The sequence below is a fragment of the Coregonus clupeaformis genome, chromosome 20, assembly GCF_020615455.1.
Source record: "Coregonus clupeaformis isolate EN_2021a chromosome 20, ASM2061545v1, whole genome shotgun sequence".
Classification (NCBI taxonomy): domain Eukaryota; kingdom Metazoa; phylum Chordata; class Actinopteri; order Salmoniformes; family Salmonidae; genus Coregonus; species Coregonus clupeaformis.
In genome coordinates, this window is record NC_059211.1 from 22,876,567 (window position 1) to 22,894,102 (window position 17,536).

The 17,536-nt window shown below is 42.7% G+C and overlaps 1 protein-coding gene across 2 annotated transcripts in view; it reads right to left on the reverse strand.

The window, feature by feature from the left end:
• The window catches only part of LOC121534131 (insulin receptor-like), a 206,675-nt gene that overhangs the window by 140,094 nt on the left and 49,045 nt on the right, over positions 1-17,536 (reverse strand). The gene's annotated exons all lie outside the window — the stretch shown is intronic.

Sequence of the window (17,536 nt, forward strand, 5' to 3'; positions counted from 1 at the left end):
AGTAAAATAAAAGCAAATAACTAAAGAGCAGCAGTAAAATAAAATAACAGTAGGGAGGCTATATATACAGGGGGGTACCGGTGCAGAGTCAATGTGTGGGGGCACCGGCTAGTCGAGGTAATTGAGGTAATACAGTGGGGGAAAAAAGTATTTAGTCATCCACCAATTGTGCATGTTCTCCCACTTAAAAAGATGAGAGAGGCCTGTAATTTTCATCATAGGTACACGTAACTAGACAGACAAAATGAGGAAAAAATTTCAGAAAATCACATTGTAGGATTTTTAATGAATTTATTTGCAAATTATGGTGGAAAATAAGTATTTGGTCAATAACAAAAGTTTCTCAATACGTTGTTATATACCCTTTGTTGGCAATGACACAGGTCAAACGCTTTCTGTAAGTCTTCACAAGGTTTTCACACACTGTTGCTGGTATTTTGGCCCATTCCTCCATGCAGATCTCCTCTAGAGCAGTGATGTTTTGGGGCTGTCGCTGGGCAACACGGACTTTCGACTCCCTCCAAAGATTTTCTATGGGGTTGAGATCTGGAGACTGGCTAGGCCACACCAGGACCTTGAAATGCTTCTTACGAAGCCACTCCTTCGTTGCCCGGGCGGTGTGTTTGGGATCATTGTCATGCTGAAAGACCCAGCCACGTTTCATCTTCAATGCCCTTGCTGATGGAAGGAGGTTTTCACTCAAAATCTCATGATACATGGCCCTATTCATTCTTTCCTTTACACAGATCAGTCGTCCTGGTCCCTTTGCAGAAAAACTGCTCCAAAGCATGATGTTTCCACCCCCATGCTTCACAGTAGGTATGGTGTTCTTTGGATGCAACTCAGCATTCTTTGTCCTCCAAACACGACGAGTTGAGTTTTTACCAAAAAGTTCTATTTTGGTTTCATCTGACCATATGACATTCTCCCAATCCTCTTCTGGATCATCCAAATGCACTCTAGCAAACTTCAGACGGGCCTGGACATGTACTGGCTTAAGCAGGGGGACACGTCTCGCACTGCAGGATTTGAGTCCCTGGCGGCGTAGTGTGTTACTGATGGTAGGCTTTGTTACTTTGGTCCCAGCTCTCTGCAGGTCATTCACTCGAGGTCCCCCGTGTGGTTCTGGGATTTTTGCTCACCGTTCTTGTGATCATTTTGACCCACGGGGTGAGATCTTGCGTGGAGCCCCAGATCGAGGGAGATTATCAGTGGTCTTGTATGTCTTCCATTTCCTAATAATTGCTCCCACAGTTGATTTCTTCAAACCAAGCTGCTTACCTATTGCAGATTCAGTCTTCCCAGCCTGGTGCAGGTCTACAATTTTGTTTCTGGTGTCCTTTGACAGCTCTTTTAGTCTTGGCCATAGTGGAGTTTGGAGTGTGACTGTTTGAGGTTGTGGACAGGTGTCTTTTATACTGATAACAAGTTCAAACAGGTGCCATTAATACAGGTAACGAGTGGAGGACAGAGGAGCCTCTTAAAGAAGAAGTTACAGGTCTGTGAGAGCCAGAAATCTTGCTTGTTTATAGGTGACCAAATACTTATTTTCCACCATAATTTGCAAATAAATTCATAAAAAATCCTACAATGTGATTTTCAGGAATTTTTTTCCTCATTTTGTCTGTCATAGTTGACGTGTACCTATGATGAAAATTACAGGCCTCTCTCATCTTTTTAAGTGGGAGAACTTGCACAATTGGTAGCTGACTAAATACTTTTTCCCCCCACTGTATGTACATGTGGGTAGAGTTAAAGTGACTATGCATAAATAATAAACAGAGTAGCAGCAGCGTAAAAGAGGGGGATGGAGTGGGGGGGCAATGCAAATAGTCAGGGTAGCCATGATTAGCTGTTCAGGAGTCTTATGGCTTGGGGGTAGAAGCTGTTGAGAAGCATTTTGGACCTAGACTTGGCGCTCTGGTACCGCTTGCCGTGCGGTAGCAGAGAGAACAGTCTATGACTAGGGTGGCTGGAGTCTTTGACAATTTTGAGGGTCTTCCTCTGACACTGCCTGGTATAGAGGTCCTGGATGGCAGGAAGCTTGGCCCTAGTGATGTACTGGGCCGTACGCACTACCCTCTGTAGTGCCTTACGGTCGGAGGCCAAGCAGTTGCCATACCAGGCAGTGAAGCAACCAGTCAGGATGCTCTCGATGGTGCAGCTGTAGAACTTTTTGAGGATCTGAGGACCCATGCCAAATCTTTTCAGTGTCCTGAGGGGGAATAGGCTTGGTCGTGCCCTCTTCACGACTGTCTTGGTGTGTTTGGACCATGATAGTTCGTTGGTGATGTGGACACCAAGGAACTTGAAGCTCTCAACCTGTTCCACTACAGCCCTGTCAATGAGAATTGAGAATGAGGTTGTTATCCTGGCACCACAAGGCCAGGTCTCTGACCTCCTCCCTATAGGCTGTCTCATCGTTGTCGGTGATCAGGCCTACCACTGTTGTGTCGTCGGCAAACTTAATGATGGTGTTGGAGTCGTGCCTGGCCATGCAGTCATGGGTGAACAGGGAGTACAGGAGGGGACTGCGCACGCACCCCTGAGGGGCCCCCGTGTTGAGGATCAGCTTGGCAGATGTGTTGTTACCTACCCTTACCACCTGGGGGCGGCCCGTCAGTAAGTCCAGGATCCAGTTGCAGAGGGAGGTGTTTAGTCCCAGGATCCTTAGCTTAGTGATGAGCTTTGAGGGCACTATGGTGTAGAACGCTGAGCTGTAGTCAATGAATAGCATTCTCACGTAGGTGTTTCTCTTGTCCAGGTGGGAAAGGGCAGTGTGGAGTGCAATAGAGATTGCATCACCTGTGGATCTGTTGGGGCGGTATGCAAATTGGAGTGGGTATAGGGTTTCCGGGATAATGGTGTTGATGTGAGCCATGACCAGCCTTTCAAAGCATTTCATGGCTACAGACGTGAGTGCTACGGGTCGGTAGTCATTTAGGCAGGTTATCTTAGTGTCCTTGGGCACAGGGTCTATGGTGGTCTGTTTGAAACATGTTGGTATTACAGACTCAGTCAGGGACATGTTGAAAATGTCAGTGAAGACACTTGCCAGTTGGTCAGCACATGCTCCGAGTACACGTCCTGGTAATCCGTCTGGCCCTGTGGCCTTGTGAATGTTGACCTGCTTAAAAGTCTTCCTCAAATCGGCTGCGGAGAGCATGATCACAGTCATCCGGAACAGCTGGTGCTCTCATGCATGCTTCAGTGTTGCTTGCCTCGAAGCGAGCATAGAAGTGATTTAGCTCCTCTGGTAGGCTTGTGTCACTGGGCAGCTTGCGGCTGTGCTTCCCTTTGTAGTCTGTAATAGTTTTCAAGCCATGCCACATCCGACGAGCGTCAGAGCCGGTGTAGTACGATTCAATCTTAGTCCTGTATTGACTCTTTGCCTATTTGATGGTTCGTCGGAGGGCATAGCGGGATTTCTTATAAGCGTCCGGGTTAGAGTCCCGCTCCTTGAAAGCGGCAGCTCTACCCTTTAGCTCAGTGCGGATGTTGCCTGTAATCCATGGCTTCTGGTTGGGGTATGCACGTACGGTCACTGTGGGGACGACGTCATCGATGCACTGATTGATGAAGCCAGTGACTGATGTGGTGTACTCCTCAATGCTATCTGAAGAATCCCGGAACATATTCCAGTCTGTGCTAGCAAAACAGTCCTGTAGCTTAGCATCTGCGTCATCTGACCACTTTTTTATTAACCGAGTCACTGGTGCTGCCTGCTTTAGTTTTTGCTTATAAGCAGGAATCAGGAGGATAGAGTTATGGTCAGATTTGCCAAATGGAGGGCGGGGGAGAGCTTTGTATGAGTCTCTGTGTGTGGAGTAAAGATGGTCTAGAGTTTTTTTTCCCTCTGGTTACACATTTAACATGCTGGTAGAAATTAGGTAGAACGGATTTAAGTTTCCCTGCAATTGAGATGATTTGGGATGAGTTGGACCGCAGAGTGAAGGAAAAGCAGCCAACAAGCGCTCAGCATATGTGGGAACTCATTCAAGACTGTTTGAAAAGCATTCCTCATGAAGCTGGTTGAGAGAATGCCAAGAGTGTGCAAAGCTGTCATCAAGGCAAAGGGTGGCTACTTTGAAGAATCTAAAATCTAAAATAAATGTTTATTCGTTTAAAACTTTTTTGGTTACTACATGATTCCATATGTGTTATTTCATAGTTTTGATGTCTTCACTATTATTCTACAATGTAGAAAATAGTAAAAATAAAGAAAAACCCTTGAGTAAACTTTTGACTGGTACTGTATATCTACAGAAATAAGACAGATCTTGCTTTTGTTGCCTGTTCGAGTGTTTGATTAACAGCCTACTGATTCCGTGAGCACCAAGCCTCACGCAACAGCAAAAATATTGGATTAAGCAATTTCACAGATTCGACTGTTTTGAAACTTTGCTATGCCGTAACAAAGGCTTTGCAATTCTTTTTCGTTAGAACAGACTGGTATTACTTAATTTATTTACTGTTTACACTGTTCCAAGCAGGCAGAAAAATAATATTGTAATCTAACAGCACCTGTTTGTCGCACATAATGTTACACCGCTCTCGCTCCCTATACATTCCTTTCTGTTGATCTCCTTCTTTATGATACAAATTATTATTACAATCATTATAATATTAAGAAATGTCGCTATCATTAGTAGGATTTGTATAGTAGCCTTGTATAACCACCATCGAGCTGTAGGCCTAAGAGCACGTCCTGTTTAGTCTTAATACCGTAACTTACTTCAGGCCTATATTTCAATATACAGGCAACTGTATCAATCATTCATTCGTTCATGCCATCACACAGCATACGAGACATTCATGCTTTGAAATGCAATCAAGCATTTTAGTTTTAAAATTAAATAACAAAAAGGGAGCTTGGAATAATTAGCCTAAACAATAAATAAACCGCAAATCAGGAACGCATGCAACTTAATCTGAAGTAATAAAGGATTTATACATTTGTTTTTGTCAAAAGACTCTCTGGTACACTTAATTATTTAGTGTTGTTTACACTGTTCAAATGGTCAGAAAAAATAATAATATTGTAATCTAACAGCAACTGTTTGGCAAACATAATACTCACGCAACGCTTGCTACCCTCCATTTTCTTGACATCCAGTAGTTTCCACAACTAAGCCAAATGTCTGCCACAGATCTGACTTCCCATTTCCCTCCTGAGCAACCAGTAATCATTCTGCCGTTTCGAGTTTCTTTTTCAAGTCCTCCGCATCCATTTTGCTGTCGACATTACTGTGTTCAGAGTTTGTTCTAACCAATGTATTGCTGTGATTATAATAGGCTATAGGTCAGGCCCTATTGGTTACGTGCATGCGATGCTTGAATGTTTCACGTAAAGAGAACAAACGGTTGAGGGAATACGGAATGTTTTTCATGAAAAATAAAATGAGGGATTTCGTAACAGAGCTTTCTGTCAGAAACAAGTTAGAAACTAATTGGCTGACATGATGTTGCAGCTTCAGCACGGACAGCGCAATAAACCCTTGCTGTGATGTGGTGCCTGTTGGCTGCAGTAGGGAGGAGAGAGAGTTACACAGGCACTCGCTGTAATTCTTTTTAACAGTGTGACCATCGGGCTCTTTCTTGAGACATATGTACAGTGGGGAAAAAAAGTATTTAGTCATCCACCAATTGTGCAAGTTCTCCCACTTAAAAAGATGAGAGAGGCCTGTAATTTTCATCATAGGTACACGTCAACTATGACAGACAAATTGAGGAAAAAAAATCCAGAAAATCCCATTGTAGGATTTTTAATGAATTTATTTGCAAATTATGGTGGAAAATAAGTATTTGGTCACCTACAAACAAGCAATATTTCTGGCTCTCACAGACCTGTAACTTCTTCTTTCAGAGGCTCCTCTGTCCTCCACTCGTTACCTGTATTAATGGCACCTGTTTGAACTTGTTATCAGATAAAATACACCTGTCCACAACCTCAAACAGTCACACTCCAAACTTCACAATGGCCAAGACCAAAGAGCTGTCAAAGGACACCAAAAACAAAATTGTAGACCTGCACCAGGCTGGGAAGACTGAATCTGCAATAGGTAAGCAGCTTGGTTTGAAGAAATCAACTGTGGGAGCAACTATTAGGAAATGGAAGACATACAAGACCACTGATAATCTCCCTCGATCTGGGGCTCCACGCAAGATCTCACCCCGTGGGGTCAAAATGATTACAAGAACGGTGAGCAAAAATCCCAGAACCACACGGGGGGACCTAGTGAATGACCTGCAGAGAGCTGGGACCAAAGTAACAAAGCCAACCATCAGTAACACACTACGCCGCCAGGGACTCAAATCCTGCAGTGCGAGACGTGTCCCCCTGCTTAAGCCAGTACATGTCCAGGCCCGTCTGAAGTGCATTTGGATGATCCAGAAGAGGATTGGGAGAATGTCATATGGTCAGATGAAACCAAAATATAACTTTTTGGTAAAAACTCAACTCGTCATGTTTGGAGGACAAAGAATGCTGAGTTGCATCCAAAGAACACCATACCTACTGTGAAGCATGGGGTTGGAAACATCATGCTTTGGGGCTGTTTTTTCTGCAAAGGGACCAGGACTGACTGATCCGTGTAAAGGAAAGAATGAATGGGGCCATGTATCGTGAGATTTTGAGTGAAACCCTCCTTCCATCAGCAAGGGCATTGAAGATGAAACGTGGCTGGGTCTTTCAGCATGACAATGATCCCAAACACACCGCCCGGGCAACGAAGGAGTGGCTTCGTAAGAAGCATTTCAAGGTCCTGGGTGGCCTAGCCAGTCTCCAGATCCCAACCCCATAGAAAATCTTTGGAGGGAGTTGAAAGTCTGTGTTGCCCAGCGACAGCCCCAAAACATCACTGCTCTAGAGGAGATCTGCATGGAGGAATGGGCCAAAATACCAGCAACAGTGTGTGAAAACCTTGTGAAGACTTACAGAAAACGTTTGACCTGTCATTGCCAACAAAGGGTATATAACAAAGTATTGAGAAACTTTTGTTATTGACCAAATACTTATTTTCCACCATCATATGCCAATAAATTCATTAAAAATCCTACAATGTGATTTTCTGGATTTTTTTTTCTCATTTTGTCTGTCATAGTTGACGTGTACCTATGATGAAAATTACAGGCCTCTCTCATCTTTTTAAGTGGGAGAACTTGCACAATTGGTGGCTGACTAAATACTTTTTTTCCCCACTGTATGTCTTCATTATGTAATCGAACAGTGTGCTTAAAGCATCTGACAAGCTCAGCGCATACAGTGCCTTGCAAAAGTATTCATGTTAGGATTTTAAAGTTCTATTACGATAAAAAAAATGTATGCTTTAACTAAATATAACATTTTACATGACCGTAAATATGCCAGGTGCTGATAAAGTAAATATATAAAAAGGTCTGTTAAATCACCTATTTGTCCCTGAATTTTACCAACAGATTTATAAAAGGAACCACATTATTCACCTGAAGCAAAACATTATCAGTTTGATAAAACTTTTAGTTCAAATAATGAGAAATACATCTGTGTAAAATGTCTAAAGGAATAAGACTCAGTCGCTAGTGAAAGTCTGCACACCCCTTGCATAATCTTCACATTTCACTGCCTTAAAATTAAATCTAATAAGGGATTCTACAGTGCCTTGCAAAAGTATTCATCCCCTTTGGCGTTTTTCCTATTTTGTTGCATTACAACCTGTAATTTAAATTGATTTTTATTTGGATTTCATGTAATGAACACACACAAAATAATCAAAATTGGTGAAGTGAAATGAAAAAAATTACTTGCTTCAGAAACTTCTAAAAAATAAATAATGGAAAAATGGTGCATGCATATCTATTCACCCCCATTGCTATGAAGCCCCTAAATAAGATCTGGTGACACCAATTACCTTCAGAAGTCACATAATTAGTTAAATAAAGTCCACCTGTGTGTAATCTAAGTGTCACATGATCTGTCACATGATCTCAGTATACAGTTGAAGTCGGAAGTTTACATACACCTTAGCCAAATACATTTAAACTCAGTTTTTCACAATTCCTGACATTTAATCCTAGTAAAAATTCCCGGTCTTAGGTCAGTTAGGATCACCACTTTATTTTAAGAATGTGAAATGTCAGAATAATAGTAGAGAGAATGATTTATTTCAGCTTTTATTTCTTTCATCACATTCCCAGTGGGTCAGAAGTTTACATACACTCAATTAGTATTTGGTAACATTGCCTTTAAATTGTTTAACTTGGGTCAAACGTTTTGGGTAGCCTTCCACAAGCTTCCCACAATAAGTTGGGTGAATTTCGGCCCATTCCTCCTGACAAGAGCTGGTGTAACGGAGTCAGGTTTGTAGGCCTCCTTGCTCACACACACTTTTTCAGTTCTGCCCACACATTTTCTACAGGATTGAGGTCAGGGCTTTGTGATGGCCACTCCAATACCTTGACTTTGTTGTCCTTAAGCCATTTTGCCACAACTTTGGAAGTATGCTTGGGGTCATTGTCTATTTGGAAGGCCTATTTGCGACCAAGCATTAACTTCCTGACTGATGTCTTGAGATGTTGCTTCAATATATCCACAATTTTCCTTCCTCATGATGCCATCTATTTTGTGAAGTGCACCAGTCCCTCCTGCAGTAAAGCACCCCTACAGCATGATGCTGCCTCCCCCGTGCTTCACGGTTGGGATGGTGTTCTTCGGCTTGCAAGGCACCTCCTTTTTCCTCCAAACAAAACGATGGTCATTATGGCCAAACAGTTCTATTTTTGTTTCATCATACCAGAGGACATTTATCCAAAAAGTACGATCTTTGATCCCATGTTTAGTTGCAAACCGTAGTCTGGCTTTTTTATGGCGGTTTTGGAGCAGTGGCTTCTTCCTTGCTGAGCGGCCTTTCAGGTTATGTCGATATAGGACTCGTTTTACTGTGGATATAGATACTTTTGTACCCGTGTCCTCTAACATCTTCACAAGGTCATTTGCTGTTGTTCTGGGATTGATTTGCACTTTTCGCACCAAAGTACGTTCATCTCTAGGAGACAGAACGCGTCACCTTCCTGAGCGGTATGACTGCTGCGTGGTCCCATGGTGTTTATACTTGCGTACTATTGTTTGTACAGATGAACGTGGTACCTTCAGGCGTTTGGAAATTGCTCCCAAGGATGAACCAGACTTGTGGAGGTCTACAATTTTTTGGCTGATTTCTTTTGATTTTCCCATGATGTCAAGCAAAGAGGCACTGAGTTTGAAGGTAGTAGGCCTTGAAATACATCCACAGGTACACCTCCAATTGACTCAAATTATGTCAATTAGCCTATCAAAAGCTTCTAAAGCCATGACATCATTTTCTGGAAGTTTCCAAGCTGTTTAAAAGGCACAGTCAACTTAGTGTATTTAAACTTCTGACCCACTGGAATTGTGATACAGTGAATTATAAGTGAAATAATCTGTCTGTAAACAATTGTTGGAAAAATTACTTGTGTCATGCACAAAGTAGATGTCCTAACTGACTTGCCAAAACTATAGTTTGTTAACAAGAAATTTGTGGAGTGGTTGAAAAACAAGTTTTAATGACTCCAACCTAAGTGTATGTAAACTTCCGACTTCAACTGTATATACACCTGTTCTGAAAGGCCCCAGAGTCTGCAACACCACTAAGCAAGGAGCACCACCAAGCAAGCGGCACCATGAAGACCAAGGAGCTCTCCAAACAGGTCAGGGACAAAGTTGTGGAGAAGTACAGATCAGGGTTGGGTTATAAAAATATATCAGAAACTTTGAACATCCCACGGAGCACCATTAAATCCATTATTAAAAAATGGAAAGAATATGGCACCACAACAAACCTGCCAAGAGAGGGCCGCCCACCAAAACTCACAGACCAGGCAAGGAGGGCATTAATCAGAGAGGCAACAAAGAGACCAAACATAACCCTGAAGGAGCTGCAAAGATCCACAGCGGAGATTGGAGTATCTATCCACAGGACCACTTCAAGCCGTACACTCCACAGAGCTGGGCTTTACGGAAGTGGCCAGAAAAAAGACATGGCTTAAAGAAAAAAATATGCAAACACGTTTGGTGTTCGCCAAAAGGCATGTGGGAGACTCCCCAAACATCTGGAAGAAGGTACTCTGGTCAGATGAGACTAAAATTGAGCTTTTTGTCCATCAAGGAAAATGCTATGTCTGGCGCAAACCCAACACCTCTCATCACCCCGAGAACACCATCCCCACAGTGAAGCATGGTGGTGGCAGCATCATGCTGTGGGGATGTTTTTCATTGGCAGGGACTGGGAAACTGATCAGAATTGAAGGAATGATGGATGGCGCTAAATACAGGGAAATTCTTGAGGGAAACCTGTTTCAATCTTCCAGAGATTTGAGACTGGGACGGAGGTTCAACTTCCAGCAGGACAATGACCCTAAGCATACTGCTAAAGCAACACTGGAGTGGTTTAAGGGGAAACATTTAAATGTCTTGGAATGACCTAGTCAAAGCCCAAACCTCAGTGCAATTGAGAATCTGTGGTATGACTTAAAGATTGCTGTACACCAGTGGAACCCATACAACTTGAAGGAGCTGGAGCAGTTTTGCCTTGAAGAATGGGCAAAAATCCCAGTGGCTAGATGTGCCAAGCGACATACCCCAAGAGACTTGCAGCTGTAAATAGTTATGCACGCTCAAGTTCTGTTTTTTTTTTTAAATCTTATTTCTTGTTGGTTTCACAATAAAAAATATTTTGCATCTTCAATGTGGTAGGCATGTTGTGTAAATCAAATGATACAAACCCCCCAAAAAATCAATTTGAATTCCAGGTTGTAAGGCAACAAAATAGGAAAAATGGGGGGTGAATACTTTCGCAAGCCACTGTATGTAGTTGATTTTGTTCAAACACATAGGGTGTCTATATATGGAAAATAAGTTTAAACATTTAGACCAAACGATTGACTCTCGGTCGACCAATTTTTTGTTTTTTGTCGGGGACGGCACTAATATAAAGCCTCAAAGAGTTAACAGGAATGTAAAGTCTAAAAGGCAGCTTATTCATAATCTACACTGAACAAAAATATAAACGCAACATGTAAAGTGTTGGTCTGATGTTTCATGAGCTGAAATAAAAGATCCCAGAAATGTTCCATACACACAAAAAGCTTATTTCGCTCAAATTCTGTGCACAAATTTGTTTACATGCCTGTTAGCGAGCATTTCTCATTTGCCAAGATAAACCATCCACCTGACACGTGTGGCATATCAAGAAGCTGATTAAACAGCATGATCATTACACAGGTGCACCTTGTGCTGGGGACAATAAAAGGCCACTCTAAAATGTGCAGTTTTGTCACACAACACAATGCCACAGATGTCTCAAGTTTTGAGGGAGCTTGCAATTGGCATGCTGACTGCAGGAATGTACACCAGAGCTATTACCAGAGAATTTAATACATATTTCTCTACCATAAGCCACCTCCAACGTTGTTTTAGAGAATGTGGCAGTACGTCCAACCGGCCTCACACCGCAGACAACTTGTAACCACGCCAGCCCAGAACCTCCACATCCTGCTTCTTCACCTGTGGGTTCGTCTGAGACCAGCCACCCGAACAGCTGATGAAACTGTGGGTTTGCACAACCGAATAATTTCTGCAAAAACTGTCAGAAACCGTCTCAGGGAAGCTCATCTGCGTGCCCGTCGTCCTCACCAGGGTCTTGACCTGACTGCAGTTCGGCGCCGTTACTGACTTCAGTGGGCAAATGATCACCTTCGATGGCCACTGGCACATTGGAGAAGTGTGCTCTTCACGGATGAATCCTTGTTTCAACTGTACCGGGCAGTCGAGTAGGCTAGCAGTTTGCTGATGTCAACATTGTGAACGGAGTGCTCCCCAATATCCAGCAACTTCGCATAACCATTGAAGAGGAATGGTACAACATTCCACAATCAACAGCCTGATCAACTCTATGCGAAGGAGATGTGTCACGCTGCAAGAGGCAAATGGTGGTCACACCAGATACTGACTGGTTTTCTGATCCACACCCCTACTTTTTTTTTTAAAGTTAACTGTGACAAACAGATGTATATCTGTATTCCCAGTCATGTGAAATCCATAGATTAGGCCCTAATGAATTGATTTCAATTGACAGATTTTCTTATATAAACTGTAACTCAGTAAATTGCTGCATGTTGCGTTTATATTTTTGTTCAGTGGAGCACACTGCTGTGTTGAAGGAAGGGCGAATTCATTATCAAAGAGATTATATTCAAGTTATGGCACAATCGTGATATAACAAATTGTTAGCCAACTAAGCTACATTTCAAAAAGACATTAACTCAAGGTGATACACTACACACACACACACACACACACACACACACCTGTACACCCCATCAGCCGGCAGGTAGAGTTCTTATTAACTTATCACTGGGTTAATGTTTAACCCTCAAACATGTCAACAATCCAGGTACAAACTCTGACACAGACAAACGTCAATGTAACGACCAGGGGGATATCAGGACTGAACCACAGACAGATGTCAATGTAACGACCAGGGGGATATCAGGACTGAACCACAGACAGACGTCAATGTAACGACCAGGGGGATATCAGGACTGAACCACAGACAGACGTCAATGTAACGACCAGGGGGATATCAGGACTGAACCACAGACAAACGTCAATGTAATGACCAGGGGGATATCAGGACTGAACCACAGACAAACGTCAATGTAATGACCAGGGGGATATCAGGACTGAACCACAGACAAACGTCAATGTAATGACCAGGGGGATATCAGGACTGAACCACAGACAAACGTCAATGTAATGACCAGGGGGATATCAGGACTGAACCACAGACAGACGTCAATGTAACGACCAGGGGGATATCAGGACTGAACCACAGACAAACGTCAATGTAATGACCAGGGGGATATCAGGACTGAACCACAGACAAACGTCAATGTAACGACCAGGGGGATATTAGGACGAAACTAGGCCTAGACAAGTCCAATAACATTCAGTGACAGACAGGCAATTCCATGGTAACAGAATTATGCTCACTCAGATTTTTCACTTTAAAATGTAAACAAAAACCATTGATTTAAAAGTTCAACAAACCATAGAACTCTATGCACAAGGACTTCTTTTAACAATAAAATGTTTTTTTAAATGTACAGGAAGAACTGTGTCGATACAAAGTTTGGTAACAGAATAAAAAACGGATCATCTGCACCATTTTTCCTGTAAATGTTTTGTATTTTTTTTATTTACTGTGTAAATTGTTTGAAGTATTCATTGTGCATAGAGTAGTATGGTTTGTTAAACTTAGAAATCAATAGTTTTTGTTTGGTATACATGTGTGTATTTAATGACAGAGCAATGACTCTTGATTCAGCTCTGTACACTGTGTATATGAAAGGTCAACTGTAATTGGTATCATTCCATACGTTCCTTTGATCGGTATACAACGGTCACCACCATGTTGCCAAGCCAACACGTACCCGCAGTTCAAACAACAGTTGATATGGCAAGCTGATTCTCCATATTAAAGTTCATTACAGAAGAGAACAATAGAAAGGCCTACAACGTTATGCCAAAGACACGGTAACCGTCGACAACATCAGTTTCCTCAATATATAATTGGGCAAACATCATAAAAAAGGCAACAGCTCACTATAGCAACAAGTCCCAGCAAGCACAAACCCACTGATTGGCTTGGATTCTCAAGGCAGGGACTCAACCAATAGGCTACACGACAGCACTCACATTTTAAAACAACAAAAGGGGGGTTTCATATTACAATACCATATCAACAATGTAATGATTTAATAACAATTTATTTGTATTATTTAATTTCAATAGAGCTAGTAACATTTTCTTGATTTCCACAGTCAGTGTTGCTATTGGCTACTGTGTGGCTGTGCCTGGTCAGGCCTAGAAGAGCCTGGTGTTTATGATGTGCCGCGGAATATATGGTTTTAATATGCTGGTAAAGTTCAACATCACAACGCGTTCTAAACCGTTTTGGAGACAAACAAGCTTTTTGCCCCGTCTCCAATCGTCCACATGGCTCTGGCTGTGCTTTGCTACCACTGAAAACATCTGGAAGATCGCCCATATTTCTTTTTTCTAAGGACCCCAAAAAATGGAGGCAGTGGGAAAACATATTGAATAAAAAAAATGTTTTTTAAGCTAACTAACTAACTAGATACCTACAGTAGGCCACTGTGTAGGCTAACTCAAATGAGCTGCTACAGCTAGCTAACTTCACATATTGTATAGCTAAGGGAATTAAATATCATCTAGCTAGCTAACTTCCTATTAGTTAGCTATCTTGATAGATTTATCATTGTAAATTAAAAACACAAGCTCCAAATTAATTGGTAGATAACAGCCATGGAAGACGGTGAGGCTTTGAAGCTCCAGCTGTCAGAAAAGGAAGTGAACATGCTACTGGACAGGGCAGGTCATTCTGTGTGATGACATTATGAAAAGATTATCCAGTTCAGTCCCTAGATGGGACAGAGATAATAGCAAAAATAATATCCAGTGCTGTCTAATTTGAGTATAATGAAGCCTGTTTCTTTGTGATGTTTTCTGTCCTCAGATACGGAGAGCTGTGAAAAGCCTGTGGCAAATGAGGTCCCAATGAATGTCCCAAGAGACTAAGGGTATATCCTTGTATATACCATGGATTATATAGGTGTACCTATGTTAGCAAATGTTGTTTACAAAAATACGGTTAAAAGTCACACACCATGTATAAACCTACTACAACTGGAGCAGGCCAACCCTGCTGGAGGTAAACCTAATGAGTTGATAATCAAGTGAGCTATTGCTGGGCTGGAATAGAAGTCTGCTCACTAGATCAAAGATCAGTGGAGCGAGGTTGGCCACCGCTTGTATGGGACTTTTTTGTTCACCTGAAATGATGCTTTAGTAAATATTATTTCTGTTATTCTCAAAACGAACCTCTGTGGCTAGCTACTTCCTGTCCTTCATGCTAGCCTGCAAACAGCCAAATATCAGACGTCTTGCTGCAGCTTTAGCTCATCTCAAAATAACAGAGAAATGCTGTGAAAACCAGCGTGCTGCAGCACATTTCAACGGGCAAATAGCGTTCGAAAATGTTGCTCGCCTCCAGTGCTTGTTTTGTTTACATTTTGAGGGCTTGTGACATCATCACTTTACCAGCGTTACAAACCAACATCACCACGGTTCCTGTACCCAAGAAAGCAAAGGTAACTGAATTAAATGACTATCGCCCCGTAGCACTCACTTCTGTCATCATGAAGTGCTTTGAGAGGCTAGTTAAGGATCATATCACCTCCACTTTACCCGACACCCTAGACCCACTGCAATTTGCATACCGCCCCAATAGATCCACGAATGATGCAATCGCCATCGCACTGCCCTATCCCATCTGGACAAGAGGAATACCCATGTAAGAATGCCTGGAGCTCAGCCTTCAACACCATAGTACCCTCCTAGCTCATCACTAAGCTCGGGGCCCTGGGTCTGAGCCCCACAAGGGTGAGTGCTTGGCCCCCTCCACAACCGTGGTAGGCCTGATTACCAACAACGACGAGACCGCCTACGGGGAGGAGAGGGCCCTGGCAGAGTGGTGCCCGGAAAATAACCTCTACCTCAACAAAACAAAAGGAGCTGATCGTGGACTTCAGGAGACAGCAGAGGGAGCACGCCCCCCATCCACATCAACGGGGCCGCAGTGGAGAAGGTGAAAAGCTTCAAGTTCCTCGGCGTGCACATCACTGACAATCTGAAACGGCCCACCCACACAGACAGTGTGGTGAAGAAGACGCAACAGTGCCTCTTCAACCTCAGGAGGCTGAAGAAATTCATCTTGGCCCCTAAAACCCTCACAAACTTTTACAGATGCACCATTGAGAGCATCCTGTCGGGCTGTACCGTCCGCAACCGCAGGACTCTCCAGAGGGTGGTGAGGTCTGCCCAAAACACCAAATCTGCGTTTTAAATCATTTCACCTGCGTTTTATATATGCGTTTTTTGCTTCAATAGAGTGATAAAGGGGCGTGCAACTATAGTTTTTCTTCACACAAAATACATTAGTGCAACACATTCGGCAGAGAATCATTTTCATCAGATGACAACAGATAGAAGTGCAATGCTATTTGGCTAGCAGCCACACATAAGTAAATTAAAACAATGAAAAGGGAAGGTATTTTTTTTAGCAAAAACAATGCATGGTCATCATATTTCTAATGTTTATCATAGCAAGAATGTAGCCGGCAACATTTCTAATGTTTTGCTTGAAGTTCATTTTGGCATTTTAACTACACCCGAGGAAAGTACCTGTCTCAAGAATTTCTATCTCTAATAGTTACTCAAGCTTTGAATAATTCCCAGAGGTTGTAAGGCTCTGGTTAATTAAGAATTTAAAACAAATTCTCCAGTCTGCAAGAGATCAGCGATTTTATTCAGAGAGCGCTCTGGCGCTAAGAACACACACAGCCTTTTATAGGAGTCCACACAAAGGACTTTGCTCCGCCCACCTTTAGGCGGCCTGTACATTTCCACAGGACAGAATGTTTATGTGTGACAGTTTCTAGGTATCCTTTCTCCTGGAATGTTTGTCTCAGCAGTTTCTAACCCCCTTCTCTGTTAGTGGGCTTATTGTCTTATAACTCTTAACACAGTATCGGGGTGGAACACTTTTAGTCATTAAATCTAAACATACAAATTCCTCTATCAGTACCAGAGAAGTAGCCTACACATCAGTCAGAGGTCGTCTGGTGATCCAATGAGGATACTGTACATCATATATACATAAGTATGTGGACACCCCTTCAAATGAGTGGATTCGGCAATTTCAGCCACACCCATTACTGACAGGTGTATAAAATCGAGCACACCGCCTTGCAATCTCCATAGACAAACATTGGCAGTAGAATGGCCTTACTGAAGAGCTCAGTGACTTTCAAATGTGGCACCATCATAACAAGTGCCACCTTTCCAACAAGTCAGTTCGTCAAATTTCTGCCCTGCTAGAGATGCCCCCGGTCAACTGTGAGTGCTGTTATTGTGAAGTGGAAACGTCTCGGAGCAACAACGGCTCAGCCGTGAAGTGGTAGGCCACACAAGCTCACAGAACGGGACCGGCGAGTGCTGAAGCGCATAAAAATCGTCTGACCTCGGTTGCATCACTCACTGCCGAGTTCCAAACGGCCACTGGAAGCAACGTCAGATCACCATGCGCAATGCCAAGCGTCGGCTGGAGTGGTGTACATCTTGCCACCATTAGACTCTGGAGCTCAGCGGTTGGATTTTACCGTGGGAGGCAACAATGCAGAACTGATTTTTCTTGTCCAGAGTGACGCTTTTTATTTGTATCTTCTCATTACAAGTGATCTAAAATAATCAAAAAAGAGGACATCTCTAACCTACCAATAAAGAAATGTGCTAATCATAAACTGTTCCATAAACAATGTCTGGTCATTTCCAGTATATTATAACTTTGTTGCCGCGGAAGCGTACACTTCGGTCTGAGCAGGGAGCCAAAAAAACAAC